Below are 16850 nucleotides of genomic sequence, written 5' to 3'. Positions count from 1 at the left end.
AAACCTTTGCCTCTTTTTTTCCTTACTCATGCCATGAAGTCATATCTGTCTGTGATATCACAGTGGGCTGCTATGGGAAATCTTGTGATATCTGAAGCAGAGGATTATAACTAGGTTAACAAAACCGTGGCAGGACTGGAATGATAAAGGTGTTTATCATACCATAAAGCATCTTAGTAATTAGAAATTTAAGCACAGACGTTTCCTGTTTTTTTTGCAGGAGAGCTGGAATTTTATCTGCTTTTCTCTCTTTTGCTTCATCAAGGAAGTTTGCATTTATAAAGCAAGAAGAATTGAAGCTGCACTTTGTTTTTCACACAGTAAGAGGGAAGGGAAAAATGTGCAGGCAGGCTAGGTCTATAACATTGATTTGTAACCAACAAAGGAAATGTCTACTTATGAGACACAAATCAATGTAACCAGACTGTGAAAGTGCAAACAGAGATGTGAGAAAATTATTTGATCGTTAGTCTTCCTTTGGAAAAGACAGAGGGACGGATTCTGCTCTCATTTATGAGGATGTAACTTTCATGAAAACTGGAGGAGACTCACCAGTATAATTATGAAAAAAAATTTGTTCGGTGTCTCTCTGACGGCTGGAGGTGTAAGGCATTAGTCAAGGAGGAAGGGGCTAGGTGGCAAAGGGAGGCAGAGGAAGGATGCTGTAGCAAAGAGGATATGAACCAGGTTCTGTTATTAATGAATTGTAGGTACAGAAAATATATTGATGTTCCTTCCCATGCAGAGGTGACCCACGTGAACTGTGCACCTGCTTAATTCAGCTGAAATCATAAAACAGTTTGCATTAACTTGAGACTTTCTTGCCACAGGCTGAGATATTTCTGTAGAAATGAACTGCTCTCCTGAGAATAATCTAGTCCTGCAGGTTCTAGCCTACAGGGTCTGTTATCTAGGAAAAACACATATTAACAACAAAAGACACCATATTTTGAAGATAATCAGAGGACATGGTGTTCTTAGTCTGTTTGGCCTGTTGGCACTAGTAGATGCTGATTTGGAAGTAAACCCCTTTATTCTGTACTAGGGTAGTCTTTACAAGGACCGTCTGCTTCTCAGGTATATGGGAGCTCCTCTCCCCTGGAGCTGTTTGCACCCCCAAATTTCCTGTAGATGGATGAAGTTAGTTGAGCCGATATAACATCTCTGGGATAAACAGTTTCTGAAGCTGTGGTTTGGTGGTACAGTGGATCCAGGTCATAATACCCGATCGAAAACACTGTAGCCATATAACATGAAGTGTTGATCTAGGATAAATTCACATACCAGTTCAAATGTTTTCAGAACAAATGGATTAACTTCATATGGCAGGCGTTGTGCCAGATCAGATATCACCTGTCTGCGCCACTCTGACTTCAGGCTAGATTATATATCGTCTGTTCTCTCGCAGCAACATAAACTCTTGCTAATTTGATAGTAATGTGATCACGTGCCTATGCCCAAAGCAGGCCAGATCTATATTGTAGGGTGATCCAGTGTTAAGGGTTGTGAACTGATAGCCTGAGTCTGTTCATTAGTGGGGAAACTCGTCTCAACTTCAGCACCAAAAACCCTCCAAGGCAGAGGCAAACTCCCTTCCTTTAGTTAAGCACCTGGCTTCACTTTAGGTCTCAGTCACCCTTCTTCTTCAGCAGTTCCCTGTGCTTGCAGTGATAGTGGGCTTTCCCAATACATCTCCATTCGGCTCCATCAGAGAAGCAGGCCAAGTCATACATACTTACCCAATTTAAAGGCTTGGAAACCCATTCAGAGGTAGATATTTTTATTCTGGTGAAACTATTCTAATTCCTGTGGATATTGTTTTATTTATGTCACAATATGAGATTAAATCAGGCCATGGCTTCCCAACAGACAAACAAAGTGAGTCTAAACAAATGATGTTTTTAAAAGCTTTTGGGATAGGAATAATTTTGAATCTAAAACACATTAAAGGCATATTAAATAACAACAAAAAGCTTACATTCATTACAAGTTAAACTCCCCTTTACAGAAGGAGATGCCACAAGTTCTGTCTAACTTTGTAAATCAAAAACAAAGTACTCTTTTTATTTTTTTTCTAGTTTCTAACCTGTACTCGGTCTTTGAGATGGAGGCAAAATTCTCCCTGTCACTTGCCCCCAACTCTCACATACAGTGAATATTTACCCTTGGGTGCTCTTCGTGTCGTGATATTTTAAAGTAAATGCCTTTCTGTCAGGGATTGCTCTTATATAATACATGTTGTCATCTGGAGTGAGGCACAGTTGTGCATATTTAGCTGGTTTACTTTGTAATGCATCATTACAAGTGACCAAAAACGTGGTACAGGAAGTTGTTTGTGTGCTTTTTTTTTCATTGCTTATGCAACTCCCAAGCAGAAAATGTTCTTGAGAGCAGATGGCACAGAACAGTCAATTGCAGGCTCCATTTTCCAGATGCAGAGATGTTTGGTGTCTACTTGAAGCCAGTTAGGATGCCTTTATAAACTTGAGATCAAGCTTGGTTTAACCCTTTACTGTGTGAACATTGGTGAACATTTTCAATGGGAGTTGCAGTCCCATTGGTGTAACAAGGTGTGTTGTGTTCCCAGGTGCTTAGCTGGAATCTGGGACATAGCACTGTGATCAGCAATTTAAATATTAATCCTGTTTTTCTAGAGGGAGTGTTGCAAGTTCAGCAACTCATGCATGATCTGTGGTTTCTGTTCATTTCTCTCTTTCTTTCAACTTTCTAAATAGTACGCTGTAACACAGTGGCCAATATCTGAATTTCTTACTGCTTGACAAGGGGATTACTAGATAGTGAAGGCAAATTAATTTGACTTCCTGCAGAAAAGGTAAGAACTTCTTACCCTAGGGCAGTAACACAGTCAGCTCATCATGACTGCATGATACTGATAAACTACAGTTTACAACTCAGCAGGTTTCTTGTTTGATTTGTTTTTTTCACTTGCTTGGGTCTTTGGACTTTTCGCAGTAGGCTTGTGGCTGCTCAACCATTGGTTTTTATTTGATAACAAATAAAAGTACCAGTCTGTTTTTTTTCCCAGTTGTACTCACAGAAATCCGTCTGAGATCATATGAATATTAGAGACTAACTTACTTGGAGGGCATCCATGAAAGCCAGTGTGCACCCATTGACCAGTCCAATCAGTTCATGAGTTCAAAAACTATTTAGCTGTAGTTCAGTTCAGACTTTACTGTCCAGTGGTTGGTGGATCCAGGACGCTAATAAGACTCTTGATCCCACAATACCACTTTGTCAATGATTGTCCACAGGTCGCAGAACAGGCAAATATGGATTTCTTCAAAGTTATTGTCTGGTTATATGGTACGTCTTGGTCAGAAGTAGACATAGAACCAGAGTCTGACATCTGATCTGTTCAACCTTCCTATTTTCAAATACTTCCAACAAACTTACAAGAAAGATTTTATGAGCTGGAAAAGATAATAACCTTAGAAATAAAAGCTAAAGGAAAACATTTTTTCATTATGTCATCCATTAAGCTTTTAACTATTTATTATCAAATTCCCTGAAAGTGAAGAGATGAACCTAAACTGATCTCTCAAATCTGAAAAATCCAGAAGTGAAATTGGCTTTCCAAATCCCCAACTCTGATCCATCTCTTAAAGCAAGAAAACGTAGGAGATTGGAATGGCTGAACTCTGGCTCTTGTGTTGGTAATACCACATAATACAAACTGAGGTGCCAAGATATGCTGGTTGATGGTAAGAGAGGTCAGAGGAACAGGTTTCTTTGGAAAACCTTGTGAAACAGCCTGGAACCATTCCATCTGCATTTTTCTCTTCCTTTTAAGAGTCTTAAGTTAGTTATTAACCACAATCAGGATACTACAATTGATGGGCCAGACAGCACATTTCTCTACAGCAAAATTTTGTCCCATTTGGCAAGAGGAGAGACAGTCCAATGTCTCACAGAACAGCAGCAATATTACCAGGGAGAATTTCTTCTTTGACCTCCTACTGAAAAGTTCAGATTTGTTGTGAGGCCATTATAATCTTTAGAAACTCCTCCTTTCTGTTTACTAGTTGTGGGTTACAATACAAATAAAAAGTTTCATTGGAAGACCTCAGTGTTGATTTGCAACATTATCTACTAGCCTTGCATTAATGAGGGAGTTGCATAATTTCCTTTACTGTATCAAGGGGAGAACTGAGGGAATTAAAACATAAAGGTTTGTCAGAACTAGGGAAAGTAACAGCTTTATCAAAACGTGAGCCTTCTCTAAGAGACAGATGGAGAGTTCACATCTAGCAAGAGTTAACCTTTCAGGTCAAGATCCAGCCACGGTCTTTGCCATTTAATGCTTTCTCAAAACCAAACACTGCTGTTACGTTTTCTTTTCCCTACCTCTCGCTGCTTGGGCTGTGAAGCAAATTGCTCGTACTGGACCAGCTTCTCAAGGCAATAAGTGAAAAAAATGGCATTTTAAAATAGTAGTTGCCAGGTCCTGCAGCTTAGAACTGTCACATTGCATGTTAAAAGCTCTCTCCTTCCCAGAAGTGAGGTGTAAAAAGTAATATGAATATGTGTGTGCATGCGCGCGCATGTGTCTGGGTCTGGGACACAGACAGATTCCCTACCTGGAAATGGCTTGCTATTATTAGACATTCAGTTACCAGGGGTTATGTAAGACAATTGAAGCTCTGTTTTTTAACAGAGACATGATTCATGCTACTTGTAGTAACAGTAACCACCTCCAAACGAGACAGAAAGCAGACACAGACAAAAGGCTGAAGAAATCAATGCTGGCTGAATACAGCCATTCTCCTGATAACTTCTGCCTCTCCAGCAGCCGTGGGGTTATCAGCAGCAGAGGTTAATGGTAATTCTGAAGTATTTGGGGAGTTACCAAGCTGATGCACCCATATCCGTGGCCTTTGCAGGGAGCGGCTGAGGAGGTAGGAGCTGGGACAGGGGACAGCGCTGGGCACACTTTGCTGTGTTCCCGGCGGCGTCTCTGGTGTTCTGCACGAGGCTGAGGGAGCTGGGAGCAGAACTAACACTCCTACTCTATTTTCTCAGTTACTCCTGCTGGGGAAGGCTGGAACCAAAACAACTTTTGGCTCCTCTGCAGTTAACACTTCTACAGTCATTTTTATAGTAATGTGGAGGGAGAGTCGAGACCTGGAGTAGCTTTGAACTTCTGCCAGCGCTCTTCATTAGAGCAAATTGTGAAATCTCATTGAACTAGAATAGCTCTGAGCTCCCCTACAGCTAAGATTCCTGATCCATCTCCTATGGTACTTCTTGCTGGTCGTGGCAGAGATCAAAATATCTGCAAGCTCCTTCATGATTTTGTTCATATGAGCCATTTTCGTATGACAATTTCTGTTGGGAGATAGCAGGAGTAAGGTAGCTGTCAGATTGCCTATAGTTAAAGATCCAATCTCTTCTTTACAGAACTTTGTTTCTTATGGGGAAAAAATAGGGTTATGTTCAGAACACCAAAGCAAACACCAGAGAGTTGCTTGTCTACAGCGTGTGACCTTCCAGGAATAAAAGGTGGGGAAGTTGTTATTAGGTTCCCACAAGTCACTGCCAATCCTTACCACGTCTCCTCTTGGAAGACTGGATCTCCTGCAGAATTTCATTTCAGCAACATCTAAATCATTCTGTGTAGTAACTTCTGCTGTCAAGGAAGAAGATGCTGAAGATTTGGAAATGGTCTTTTTAGCACTCAGGAGACAGCCCTCCTACGTTAGCAGAACTTATCCAGCAACAGAGCCAACTGCCTTCAGTTTCATTCAAGAAAGTTTTGAAATGACCAGAGAAATAGCCTCAGAGAGGCTCAGAGGAGAGCTGAATTTCAATAAATCCCAAGAGTTTATGATTTGTTAATACTGGAATAAGAATAACAATAATTATAGCTGTTATTTTCCTTACCACATGATGCTGTATATGCTGTGCAGAGTAGAAATCACTTCAGCTACTATTAATGTTAGTAATCATTTTCCATCAGCCACACTGCATGAAGTTTAAGGAGAAAAGTGAAAAATAACTCAAAGCGCTTTAGAAATGGTATTTAGTCATATCCTGACTCTGACCTTTTCTAGCACAGGGTATTTAAAACCCAGACCTGAATAACACGGTTGTCACTGACATCTTTACATTTCAGATATACATAAGAAAAATCCTGTTTTGATGCAGATGATACATAACTTTAAAAATAATAATAATTACTATTATCATCACAAACATACCTCACACCTCAGGACACGCTGCTGTCAGTGACTTGACATTTCAAATGACGAGCTTCGCAAATGCGCGTAGCCATCAGATCTGATTGAACAATGTTTTAGAATAATTCACGTGTTCATCTAGAACTTTTTTTTTCATTGTGTTTTGGCATTGAAGCATGAAACAGGAAATCTACAGTGGGTTTCTCTTTGCTTGTGAGGAAGCAAACGCTTTGATCAGTTCTACGTACTCCAAGGCTGCAGTCAGTTATTCCTCAATGGATAATGAAACCAAAGCCCAGAGTGGCTCTGTTTCTCTGTGGATCCTGTGTGATATTTTATATATAGTTTTTGACATAAATCAAACAAGCTTTCATTTGTACAGTTTGAGGCCAGAGGCAGCAAGCACACGGGAAGAACGGTATGCATATTTGGGAAAACACGTTTGTGGTTCTTTTTACCTAGTCTTTTCATTGTGTTGGTTACTGACTCTTTAATGATTGACTTGCAAGGGAAATCTTCAGAGACAGGAGACAGTCATCCAAAACAACAACAACGAAATTCTAAATCATTTGAGTATTTTTCCTGACTGTCAGTAACATCGTTGTTTAGCTCAGCATTTGGGCAACAGTGCTATGAATCTTAAAATCTTAGGAAAAAGCTCCTTGTCTCAGACCTTGCCCCTCAGAATGTAGGCAGACATGATCTTTAATATAAATCTTCCTCTAGCAGAGGCATTGGTGGATTAGGTAGCAAGTTTCTTCTGCTCCTTCTAAAACAAGTCTCATAATAAAAGCTCAGCGAGAGAGGAGAATTCCCCAAAGATGATGTTTTTGTGGTGTTTTTTTTGGAGGAGAGGAGAGCAGGGAAGGGTACTTGATTTTTCTGTTTATCAGGTTGATAGCTTGGCTCTTGGTTCTTGAGAAAACCAGATATATGAGTAGAAGTTTTATTTACTAGTCTGTCTTGTTTTGTATGTGTGTGTGTTTTGTGTTTGTGTGTGATGTTTTGTTTTGTTTTGTTTTGTTTTGTTTTTCTGTGACAAATGGATCAAATTGTTTTATTCTGGGACAAATGGATCAAATCCATCAAAATTTATATCTCATAGTGTTCCTTTGGCTTGCGTGGAATTATACCATAAATGAAGGTAAATAGTATCTCATTGTGTCTTCTAAATAACAAACCTTGAAGAAGTAGAGTCTGATTTCTAAGATTTTTATCAGTTACCATTGTGTATCACCTACCATAATTATATCAATGCAGTTCAGATTTGTGATTGATGAGAAGTACAAATGTGATGGCCAGACATTGGATACATCCAATTCTGTAGCATTGCGACTATGAGTGAGGAGGATTATGGTAGAGCCATTGCCGGTAGTATGAATAGTGCGATACGTGTTGTGATGAAACAGTACCTGCAACTTGGTAAAAGTACATTATCAATTTGCAATCCTGGTTGTTGGAACACGGAGATGTGTATTTTTTGCAGACATTCAGTTCACCAACATCTACTGGAGTAAGGGTTTCAGGGTGTAAGCTAAAGTATTTGCAAGGACAGCAGTCAATCAAACCACAGCAATGTGTAATGGAGGAGGAAAAAACTCAGCTCATTCTCTTCATATGCTTTCATTGTTTTTGTTCTTCCTGAAAAATAATGTCCTTTCAGATTTCGTTTGACATCTCCATGATGTTGAACAGATTCGGAGAAATCACCAATATTTTGACAGGGTTCCTTGGCAATGAAATGTTCATGAAGCTCATCTGTCATGAGCTAATCTGGCTCATCTAGCCAAAGCAGTAGCTTAGGCAGATATATTGCTGTAACAATTTAATTTCTACACATTTTCGTCTCTGGTGATTGCAGTGATGGCAACTCATATTTCAGTGGCAGAAACATTGGTGATAACTGCAGCACAACTACACCTTCGTTTTTTTGTGAGAACTTTGCTTAGGAGAGCAAGTAAGGGTCATGTTGTCCAAGTTCCTTCTTCTTGGTAACAAGGCAATATTCTGATTGTGCTGGCCCTCTTCAGTGTTCATGGCTTCAAAACCTCTCACCTTGTTCCCCTCCCATCAACCTTTTGAGTTTCATACTATAGTCCTGATGCACTGTAACCTACTGCAGCAGCACATGAATGCATGGGGCTTCTTATATCCTCAAACTGCTTCTAGTAATAGTAGGTATCAGTAGAAAATGAGCATTTAAAACTCAACAACACTAGCGGTATACAAGGATGATCCAGAAATCAGTCTGTTCCATGGAAGGTTCATGTAGGTGCAGTTCCACTGAGCATAGATTTACCCCATATTTGAAAACAGCAACAATAAATTCATGACCTTACGTATTTCCCCCAGTCATGCCCTACTTTAATGAACTGCTTTAAGAAGTACGTGTTGTCATTGAGCATTGAGAAACGATTGTGATGGCTCCACTGCAGGAATGTGGAGAATTCTGTGTCATTATAGAGAACAATATTTTGCCAGAATAATTTAAAAATAGTAATTGTATTTATAACTGTACACATATATTGTTGCCATGTAAGTGTATATCTATCTACACGTACAATACCGTTTCTTTTCTCTACCACTTGTGAAAGACAACTCACAGTCTGACACACTGTCATGGTTCAGTCTGGCATTGTAGATTTTTGTGTTCATTTGAATGTCTGACTGAATGTTACATCAGGCCTTTCAATGATCTGCTTCTGCTCTGATTAAGCCTACCGTCTACTGACTTTTAGTCGCCTCTTTCAGGTACCAGCTATCTTCAGCATTTCAAATCAGGAGTGCAAAGTCCTAACAGATGTCTAACATCATTTCACTAAGTAGCACCTCATGGCTTTCTTAAGTCTTTTTTTTTCCTTTCAGAGCCATAGGGTTTTTGGTCATGGGGGCCAGTAGGCCCTCTCCATAAATATCTAAGCCGAAACGTGTGTAAATGTGCCTGCTCTGAGCTTGAATTTCCAACATCTCCTCTGTATCTCCATCTTCCTCATGTGCCTGCCAGAGCTCTTCCGTCTCCCCTGATTTTTCTCAGGACCAAACCCAAAGAGTAGCTGGGCTGGACTTCCTCCTCTCTTGGCCCTTTATGATGAGGGGGAAGGTGCACCCCTTGACTTTACTGTCTGCCCACAGCGAGGTTTAGCCAGGAGACTGACCTACAATCTGCTTATGTGCTATCTAACCTACTTCTCTGCAAAGGTTGGACTTATGCACCCGACACACCAGGCATTATGAGATCTTCATCAGTGGAAAATAAGCATTAACTCAATATATATGTTAAATGAGAGAGAACATTTCCAAAAGTTCATGGTTGAGGCCTTGTACCACTTGCTAGGGCAGGAGGGAGTGTCCAGCATAGGGAGCAGAGGGGAAGGTTGGTAGAAGAGTTGTCCTTTTGGACCTTAGCTCTTAAGTGTAGGTAGTTGTTGCATTAAGAAATACTACTTGCAAAATAGCAAGAAATATCAGAAGAATCATCAGATGAAAGTGATCCCTAGAAAATGCCCATTCGAAGTGCCAAATTCAAAGTGAAGAAAAGAACTGCCTGTTAAGAGAAGTGAAATTTTAGACTCTCAGATAAAAAGGAGTGAGAGACGGGAAAAAGAAGCAGATACAGACAAGTCATAGAGGGTGTGTGAGACAAACACTGGGAACGTGATGTAGACATTACTACAAACTGCATTGCTATTCCAGATTTCAGTAAGAACCCATGGGACTTCAGGGAGAGGTTTTTTTCTCTAGTACTTTTGCAAAGATGTCCTTATGGGAAGTTGGCCTTTACTAGGCTAGAGCAGTCCAGCCTCTTTAAACAGGCTTTCTGCAAATGTCTAACCCATTAACAAATTAATTTCTGAATTTCAGGCCCACTTAACAGATAGTGGACATACGGTTTTCCCAGTAGAGTACAGAAATGAGCAGTTTCTTCTCACAGATGAAGGCCTGACTGTTGAGAAAAATTCACACTGTGGCCTTCTGATAATGTGCCCTGTGCTGGTAATTTTTTCTGTTTTCTATGGCATGAGTTCTGGTCTTTGATGGAAAGGTGTCGTGTATGTAATAGCGCATCTTGATCTCTGCTGAAGACATTGCGGTCGGATACCTACCTCTGCAGGTAGCCGACGTCCTAACCTTGTTCACTTAACATAAATGCCACAGCCTGCCCTAGTCAGAGGATGTGCTTTCTTTTGAAAAGGAAACAGTAAAGTGCATCTGGAATCACCCACTTCATGCAAGAAGCTGGCTCCCGAGTCACGTTTGTTGATGGTTAACGCCGCTGCTCTCATCTTTTCCTTCTCAGTGCTGCTTTAAAAATTTCACCCAAAATGCTACTCCTGTAGAGAAAAAGTAAGCAAAAAAGAATTGCATTTAACCTAGACAGCTGAGTCTGAAAATATATCCGTGATTGTGAAAGCGTCATTTAAAACTGACCCCACCTTACTCAAGAGACCTGTACAATATGTGGATTAAGATCAGACGTGCTTACTTCTGTGGCACTAGCGAGTTCTTATTTTCCATTGCCTCATGATAGACTGTGCTGTGCCAGCGCAGCAAATAATAATCAGAAATAAGCTCACAAAAAGCTCATCTTTTAATTTTTTCATTACTAGGGATCACACAGAAGGCAGAAAGGAGCAGACTTCTGAAGATACGAGGGGGAAAAAGCATTGCAGGGATAAAATAAATAGCAATTAACTTAAAAAAAAATTGAGCTCCCTTGATCAGGAGTCACTAAAAGAAAGTAACAGAAAACTGTGGTACCAGGTCTCAAGCTCATGCACGAAGAGAAAGAGCTATTCTGCTGGTTGTGTCTTGCAGGTTGAACGTGTGGGTGCCCCGAACAAAGAGGGAATACTGAAAGGGTCCGGTGATGTCTCTGAGCAGAAAGAAGTGTAATTAGGGGCAGAGACAGAAACGTCCCACAGGGAACAAACTTAGAAAAAGCAAATTTCAGGACTGAGCACCAACAGGAAATTGATGTTTATAGTATTTCAGCCTTCTATAAAGGAAATATTGTGGCGGTGTGTTGCGTAAAGATCAGAGTCAGGCCAATGCTTGCTTGTGTGTGTTTTAAGTAATAGGATATGACAGACCGCATCAGATCAATGGTGCTGATTAATGAACGGCTCTGGAAAGGTGGCAAACGAGATGAAAGGGTCAAGACACAAATTTCAGGAGGGAGGAGGAGGAGGGCCAGTACATCAGAATATGGAGTTATGGTTTGGGAGCCCATTAATCATCAGCATTATTATGTAAAGTACCACATTTTCTGCTGACTTTATGTCCACTGTGTCTCCACTGAAGCCACTATAGAAATTGACCTGAAGTGTACATCCTAAATCAAAATCTGTAGTACATCACTGCTATCATAAAACGGACCTTCCTTAATAAAAGCAGTAATACAATTAATGTTTCTTACACCCTCTAAATTACCAGATAAAGCTTGAGAAGAGCAAGGTGGAATAAATGTGAGGTTACATAAAATGCCCGAGTTAGTATTGTTAGTGGGAATATTTAAGTAATAGCAGTCTGCATTTCTGGAATGCATTCATCCAGAAAGCTTATCCTCCAAGATCTTAATTAAGAACACAGTACCTCGTGGAGCAGGGATGTTAATGTTTTCCTTTTCTCAGTAGAGGAGCCCAGGTAGATAGGGAAAAAGTGACTAAACCCAGTGCCACACATCAAATTTGCCTGCTGTCCTGCATGTCTCTCTTTTTGCCCAATCTTCTCGTGGTCAAAAAAATCATTTTCCTCTATTTTTTCTCTAGCTAGATAAAAACTTTTAGCAATTTTGGGGGTGTTTCCTTCTCTGTGGTGCTCTGCATGTCTTCTGAAGCACCACCAGCTTTGTTGATGTTTTGTACTTAAAACGTACCTGCCAACCATTGATGATCTCAGTGCTTTACGTGCATCACGCTGGAGGAAAAGAGATGTATCTTCCAAAGCCCTAGCAAAAAAGATGAAGAAAAATGGAAATATTCTAAGCGCAGATTTCCACGGGGGTTTTAGTGCACAGATTTTGTAGAAGACTTTGAACAGCCCATCTCTAACAACTTGTTTCCCTGACCTTTGATGTGAAGCCAGATTGAGTGCTAGGCAGCGCTATGACAGAGAGCCACTTGGATTGGAATCCCAGAGATTGGAAGAGCAATAAATGACACACACAAAGAGAGAGGTGACAAAATATGCAGGATTAGTACATTCAGTTCTTAGACTTCTCTTGTGTGAAATTAGGAGTGAAGTGAGCAGGAGTTTTGCCGAAGTAAAGACTAAAGACCCGATCCTGTGATTTTCTGCTTCTGGTACAAGTTAAAAATGCATGGCGACTGAAGTACTGGGCACTCTTCAAGGCATGCAGGATGTATGCCTGAAAAAGACGAGGAGCAGCCAGACAAAAGACAGATGTGTTCAAAGTGGATAAAAGAAGGGAGGTCAGCATTAACAGAATAGGTGGGGCGCGCACAGAAGGGGAAAGGAGAGTTTGAAAGTAAGCCACACTGCGTGTTAGCAAGGACTTCAATCTGCAGAATCGCTGGGCATTATTGCACTTCTGAAATTCAACCCTTCGCACTGGTCAAAGGTGTCACTGTTCTGTGCAGTTCTTTTGAGCTAACCTGATGCTGGCATATGGTTCCACTCCAAACTCCGGTGAAAGTCAGAGGTTCAGGCTGAGTTGAGGATTTTTTTTTTTCTGTTTAAATTTTCACAATCTGCAATTCAAAGCAGGCCTCAAGAAGGGAGAGCCCACAAAAACTGGAATCAAAGATGGTTTTTGAGCCCCTGTGAAGTGCAGTTGATGGATTTTGTGTAGCCTGTTGAAATGAGTATGTAGCATATATCCCAGTCTCCAGTAAGCGTCATCATTACAAAATGTGTAAATTGAACATAAAACTGAATGTATATTTTGTGAAGCACATTATTCCAATGTCATCTAAAATCCTTCATTGTGTCTGCTGGCACTCATTCCAGTGTTCCTGCTGCACTAACAGTGGGGTTTTCTTTATTGTGTTGCATTTACAGACATAAATTCCAACTTGCACAGTGACATTAACTACCTGTGAAATAACAATTACATCTCTTATCATTTTTTGTTCACCTCCTTGATTTCTTTGATAAAGCAAATATTTGCTTTTCTTGTCGGATCAGAGCAGGCAAAATTATTTATTCATGGAAACAGCACCATTGGCTTCACTGTGGGTAGGACTGAATATGCTGATGTCCCAGGAGTTCTTTGCATAAGTGAAGTAAGCAGGATTTAATTCTGTCTCTGGATGTTAACTTCAGACACATTTCCAACATCCACAACGAGCCACCCAAAGATCATACGAAGTTAGCAAAGGAGGAGCTCTGTTAGTCTAGCGAAGGATTCAAGTCCCCCAAAAATGTAAATACTCCCAAAAACTTAGGTCTGGGTGGTGAAATCACCCTCTAATAAATACTGGAGCTGAGGTTTCTCTTTGGATCCACTTCTGTGTTAGTCCATTGAGCCCAACTCCCTCTTGAGCTCGGGACGTTTCAGACTTAAAGCTGCTGCTGAGCTGCCTCTTTCCCGAAGGGCTGACAATAAGCTGTTTCACTGGCCTCACTGCAGTCGACCTGGTGGCCGATGGGAGATAAGTGGGGTTTCTGCTTTGATGTGAGCCGTCATTTTTGTGATGCAAAGACAGCAAAAGAGGCGAAGGAGGTTGTTGTTTTTTTTTTTTTTTCCTTCCTTTTCCTGCCTTTTAGTTCTAAGGAAGTGTTTGTTGCTGCTCTGAACAGGACTAGCCTTGTTGTTCTGATGAGATGCATTTTGGTGCCAAGTTTGTGCTAGCTCTCCATCACTTCTCCGTGCTCATGCCGTCAGAGTGAGCAACTTCTCAGAATGAATCCTACTGATAGCCTTTTGCTGGCTCGTCCTCTCTGTCCCAACTTCACCAGAATAGGTTGCATGGGTAGCCTGTGGTAGCCGGGGACCAATTCTGTTGTCATTTACAGATGGGGCTGGGGAGATTGAACCAGGCTCCAGCCAGCTGTACTGACAGTGGAGAATGCCAGTTAGCATTGCAGCAAGTTTTCTTGCTCTTGGTAAATAATTATTATTTCCCCCCTGACCTTTCCTTTTGGTTCTTTCTGGTACAGACACAGCCTCTCTCTGTTCCCTGCCCCAATGAACGTCTGCACTAGGTCCAAGGCTTGGAGTAATTTACCTGAAGAGTGATACCATTTGGAAACCACTGTAAGTATATTTTATCTCTTATAAAAGACTGCTTGTTTCAGCAAAAAAAAAAAAAAAAAAAAAAAAAAAAGACATATTTAAAAAACAAAAACAAACTGCAGCACCTGTGAGCATTACTGATGAGTGTAAGCTAAGTTTTGCTTTTGAAACTTACAAGGAAATATGTGGGCAAAAAAATATGTCAATAAAAAGCTGTTAAATATTTAAGTCGTAGCCTCACAGCGTAGTTCAGCCATGGCTGGTTTGATGTGCTTGTGTCTTTTCGTTTGGCAGGTTCTCCCTGCTCCCTGCTCTAGTTCGTGCTGTTGTAGTCGATTCATCCATGTTTGTCTTCAGAGTGTTTATCTTCTTTTTTATTCTTATTACTTTTTAATGAGACACCTTTCCTCTCGCTGGTGTTTCATGCAATGCAGATTGAATTTACTGCAAGTCCTTAAAGGTTTAATCTGTTCTTTCCAGGCTTTGAGTCATCTCTAATTTGGACAGAAGTTACTTTAGGCCATTACAATTTGGTAAATTTTGGCTGGATTACATAGGTAAAGTTGCCTGAGATTCTAAGACAATTTTGACTTTGCATTGTGGTTCTATTATGCTCTGAAACGATCAATTGTGTGTTATTTGCACCGCTTTTTTTTTCCCCGTAGATCTCATAGTTTTGATTTATGATCAATTCTCAGCGCTTGCCAGTATTGTGGCAGTGTTGCTGTAGCCAAGATGCTCTGAGGTTGTAAGTGAGGCAGGTTTCATAGGCAGGGAGTAACTTTTATGAGGTTTGTGGTTTAGATGGAAAAAATGGACAAATTTGGGGGCATATCAGCCCCATTTCAGGTCTGAAACAGACCCAGCAAATTTCAATATAAGTTGAACTTAATCTCTGAGTTTAACTTGATTATGTTAATCAGTCTCCTGTAAGGGATTTTGGAGTTTATTTTACTTTTCTGCGTTGATTAAATTTTCCAAGCTTTTATTGCACAAGAACATTGGGCCTCTCTTGTCAGCTCTCCATGCCTCCCATTCTTGTTCTGCAGTATTCTGCTGGGATTTCTCTTTCATATTACATTTTATGGCGATGTTTTCAGGAGTTTGTGTTTTCTATTGTATGATACAAACTTGCAATCAGAGATTTTAAACAAACTGCCACTCATGTAGCTGTAACAGCATGAAGATCAATGTGGCTGCAAAATCATCAGAGAAGCTGTGTGAATATTCAGGCAGTCAGCCTGTGCAGGACTTCTTACTACTGAAGCAACACTTCTGGCAGGAAAACTGGGATGGCTTAGGGTTTTTTTTAAAGCGAGCTTGGCTCAGGAAGCTCCACCTGTGGCTCCAAAATTCAGTGTGCCCTGAATTTTGAGGTGAGGGCTTTGAGCAGATTTAAGTGCTTTTTGCTCTTGTGTTTTGTTTGGTTTTGTTTGTTGTCGTGGTGTGTTTTGTGGGTTTTTTGTTTTGTTTTGTTTTTTATTCAGTGATTATACTCATCTCTCTCTTTCACTTTGTCAGTTTCTAAATATGTATTGTCAATGTCACGTCTGGAAGAGACACAACACTGGCAGTGATAAGCTCTGCTATCAGGAGCTGTGTTAGTCGCATACAGGCAGAGGAAGAATGTGCAGCACAGCACTGGGAAAAAATACTGCTTAAAACCAGACATGAATTGTTTTCACACCCTGGTATTTTTAGGGTCCAAGAAGCCATTTTTTTTAATTATATACAGTCTGTGTGGGTTACTAAGGTTACAGACAAACTGTTCACTAGTGAGTTAAGTACAGTGCTTGGGCAGTACAGGCAACCAGAGGGCAATTACTAGAAGGTGATGCAGTATCAGCTAGGAAGAGAAATAACACCTGGAACATGGATGGGCAAACTCAACCAGCAGCAGCACTCCTAACATCAGCAACCCTGTGGCATGTTCCCTCCATGCTGCTTAGTATGCGACGAACAAAGGTCTGGTTGGTGACCCAGCCCTCCCTGTATTCAGAGGCTGAAAACTGCCTCATTATTGTTCATTATGTAGTATTATTCTTGTACAGTCACAGTATCATAGCTTCCCCTGAGAGCCAGGATACTGCTGTGGGTTCTGTGCAGCGACACAGGATCCAAGACCTGAGCTGGTTTGTTCATTGCTAACCTGCTCTCTCCGCAGGACAAAGAGCTGCTCCTTCCCTAAAGGTGTGTTCAAGCATTTGTGGTAGCTGCCCTGTAAAAAGTAGTTGAAGCTCAACAACTTACATTACCTGGTTTTGACAGAGAGCTGATTTGAGGGGGTTCAGCTGTAAGAACTTGCTAACCCATCAAGGGGAAATTCATTCCAAACTCAAGCATTGGCTGCAGGGGAGATGTATGCAAAGAAATCATGTGTGGAGAGCAAGTGGAGAACTGGGGGCAGGAAGGCCAAATGCATTAGTGGCAGCAAGAAGGGGTAAAGGTAGCAG

At 40.8% G+C, this 16850-nt stretch overlaps 1 protein-coding gene across 14 annotated transcripts in view; it reads left to right on the top strand.

Moving 5' to 3' along the window:
* Nucleotides 1-16850, top strand: part of ZBTB20 (zinc finger and BTB domain containing 20) — a 452132-nt gene that overhangs the window by 403697 nt on the left and 31585 nt on the right. For all 14 annotated transcript variants that reach the window (XM_082751625.1, XM_082751617.1, XM_082751629.1 and 11 more), the window contains one exon: nt 14322-14418. The gene's annotated coding sequence lies outside the window, so the exon portion shown is untranslated. The remainder of the gene's footprint in view (nt 1-14321; nt 14419-16850) is intronic.

This window comes from Aythya marila (genome assembly GCF_965140915.1).
Source record: "Aythya marila genome assembly, chromosome: 1".
Lineage (NCBI taxonomy): Eukaryota > Metazoa > Chordata > Aves > Anseriformes > Anatidae > Aythya > Aythya marila.
The sequence above is the reverse complement of the archived record's forward strand: the minus strand, read 5'-3'. Positions and strand labels throughout refer to the sequence as shown.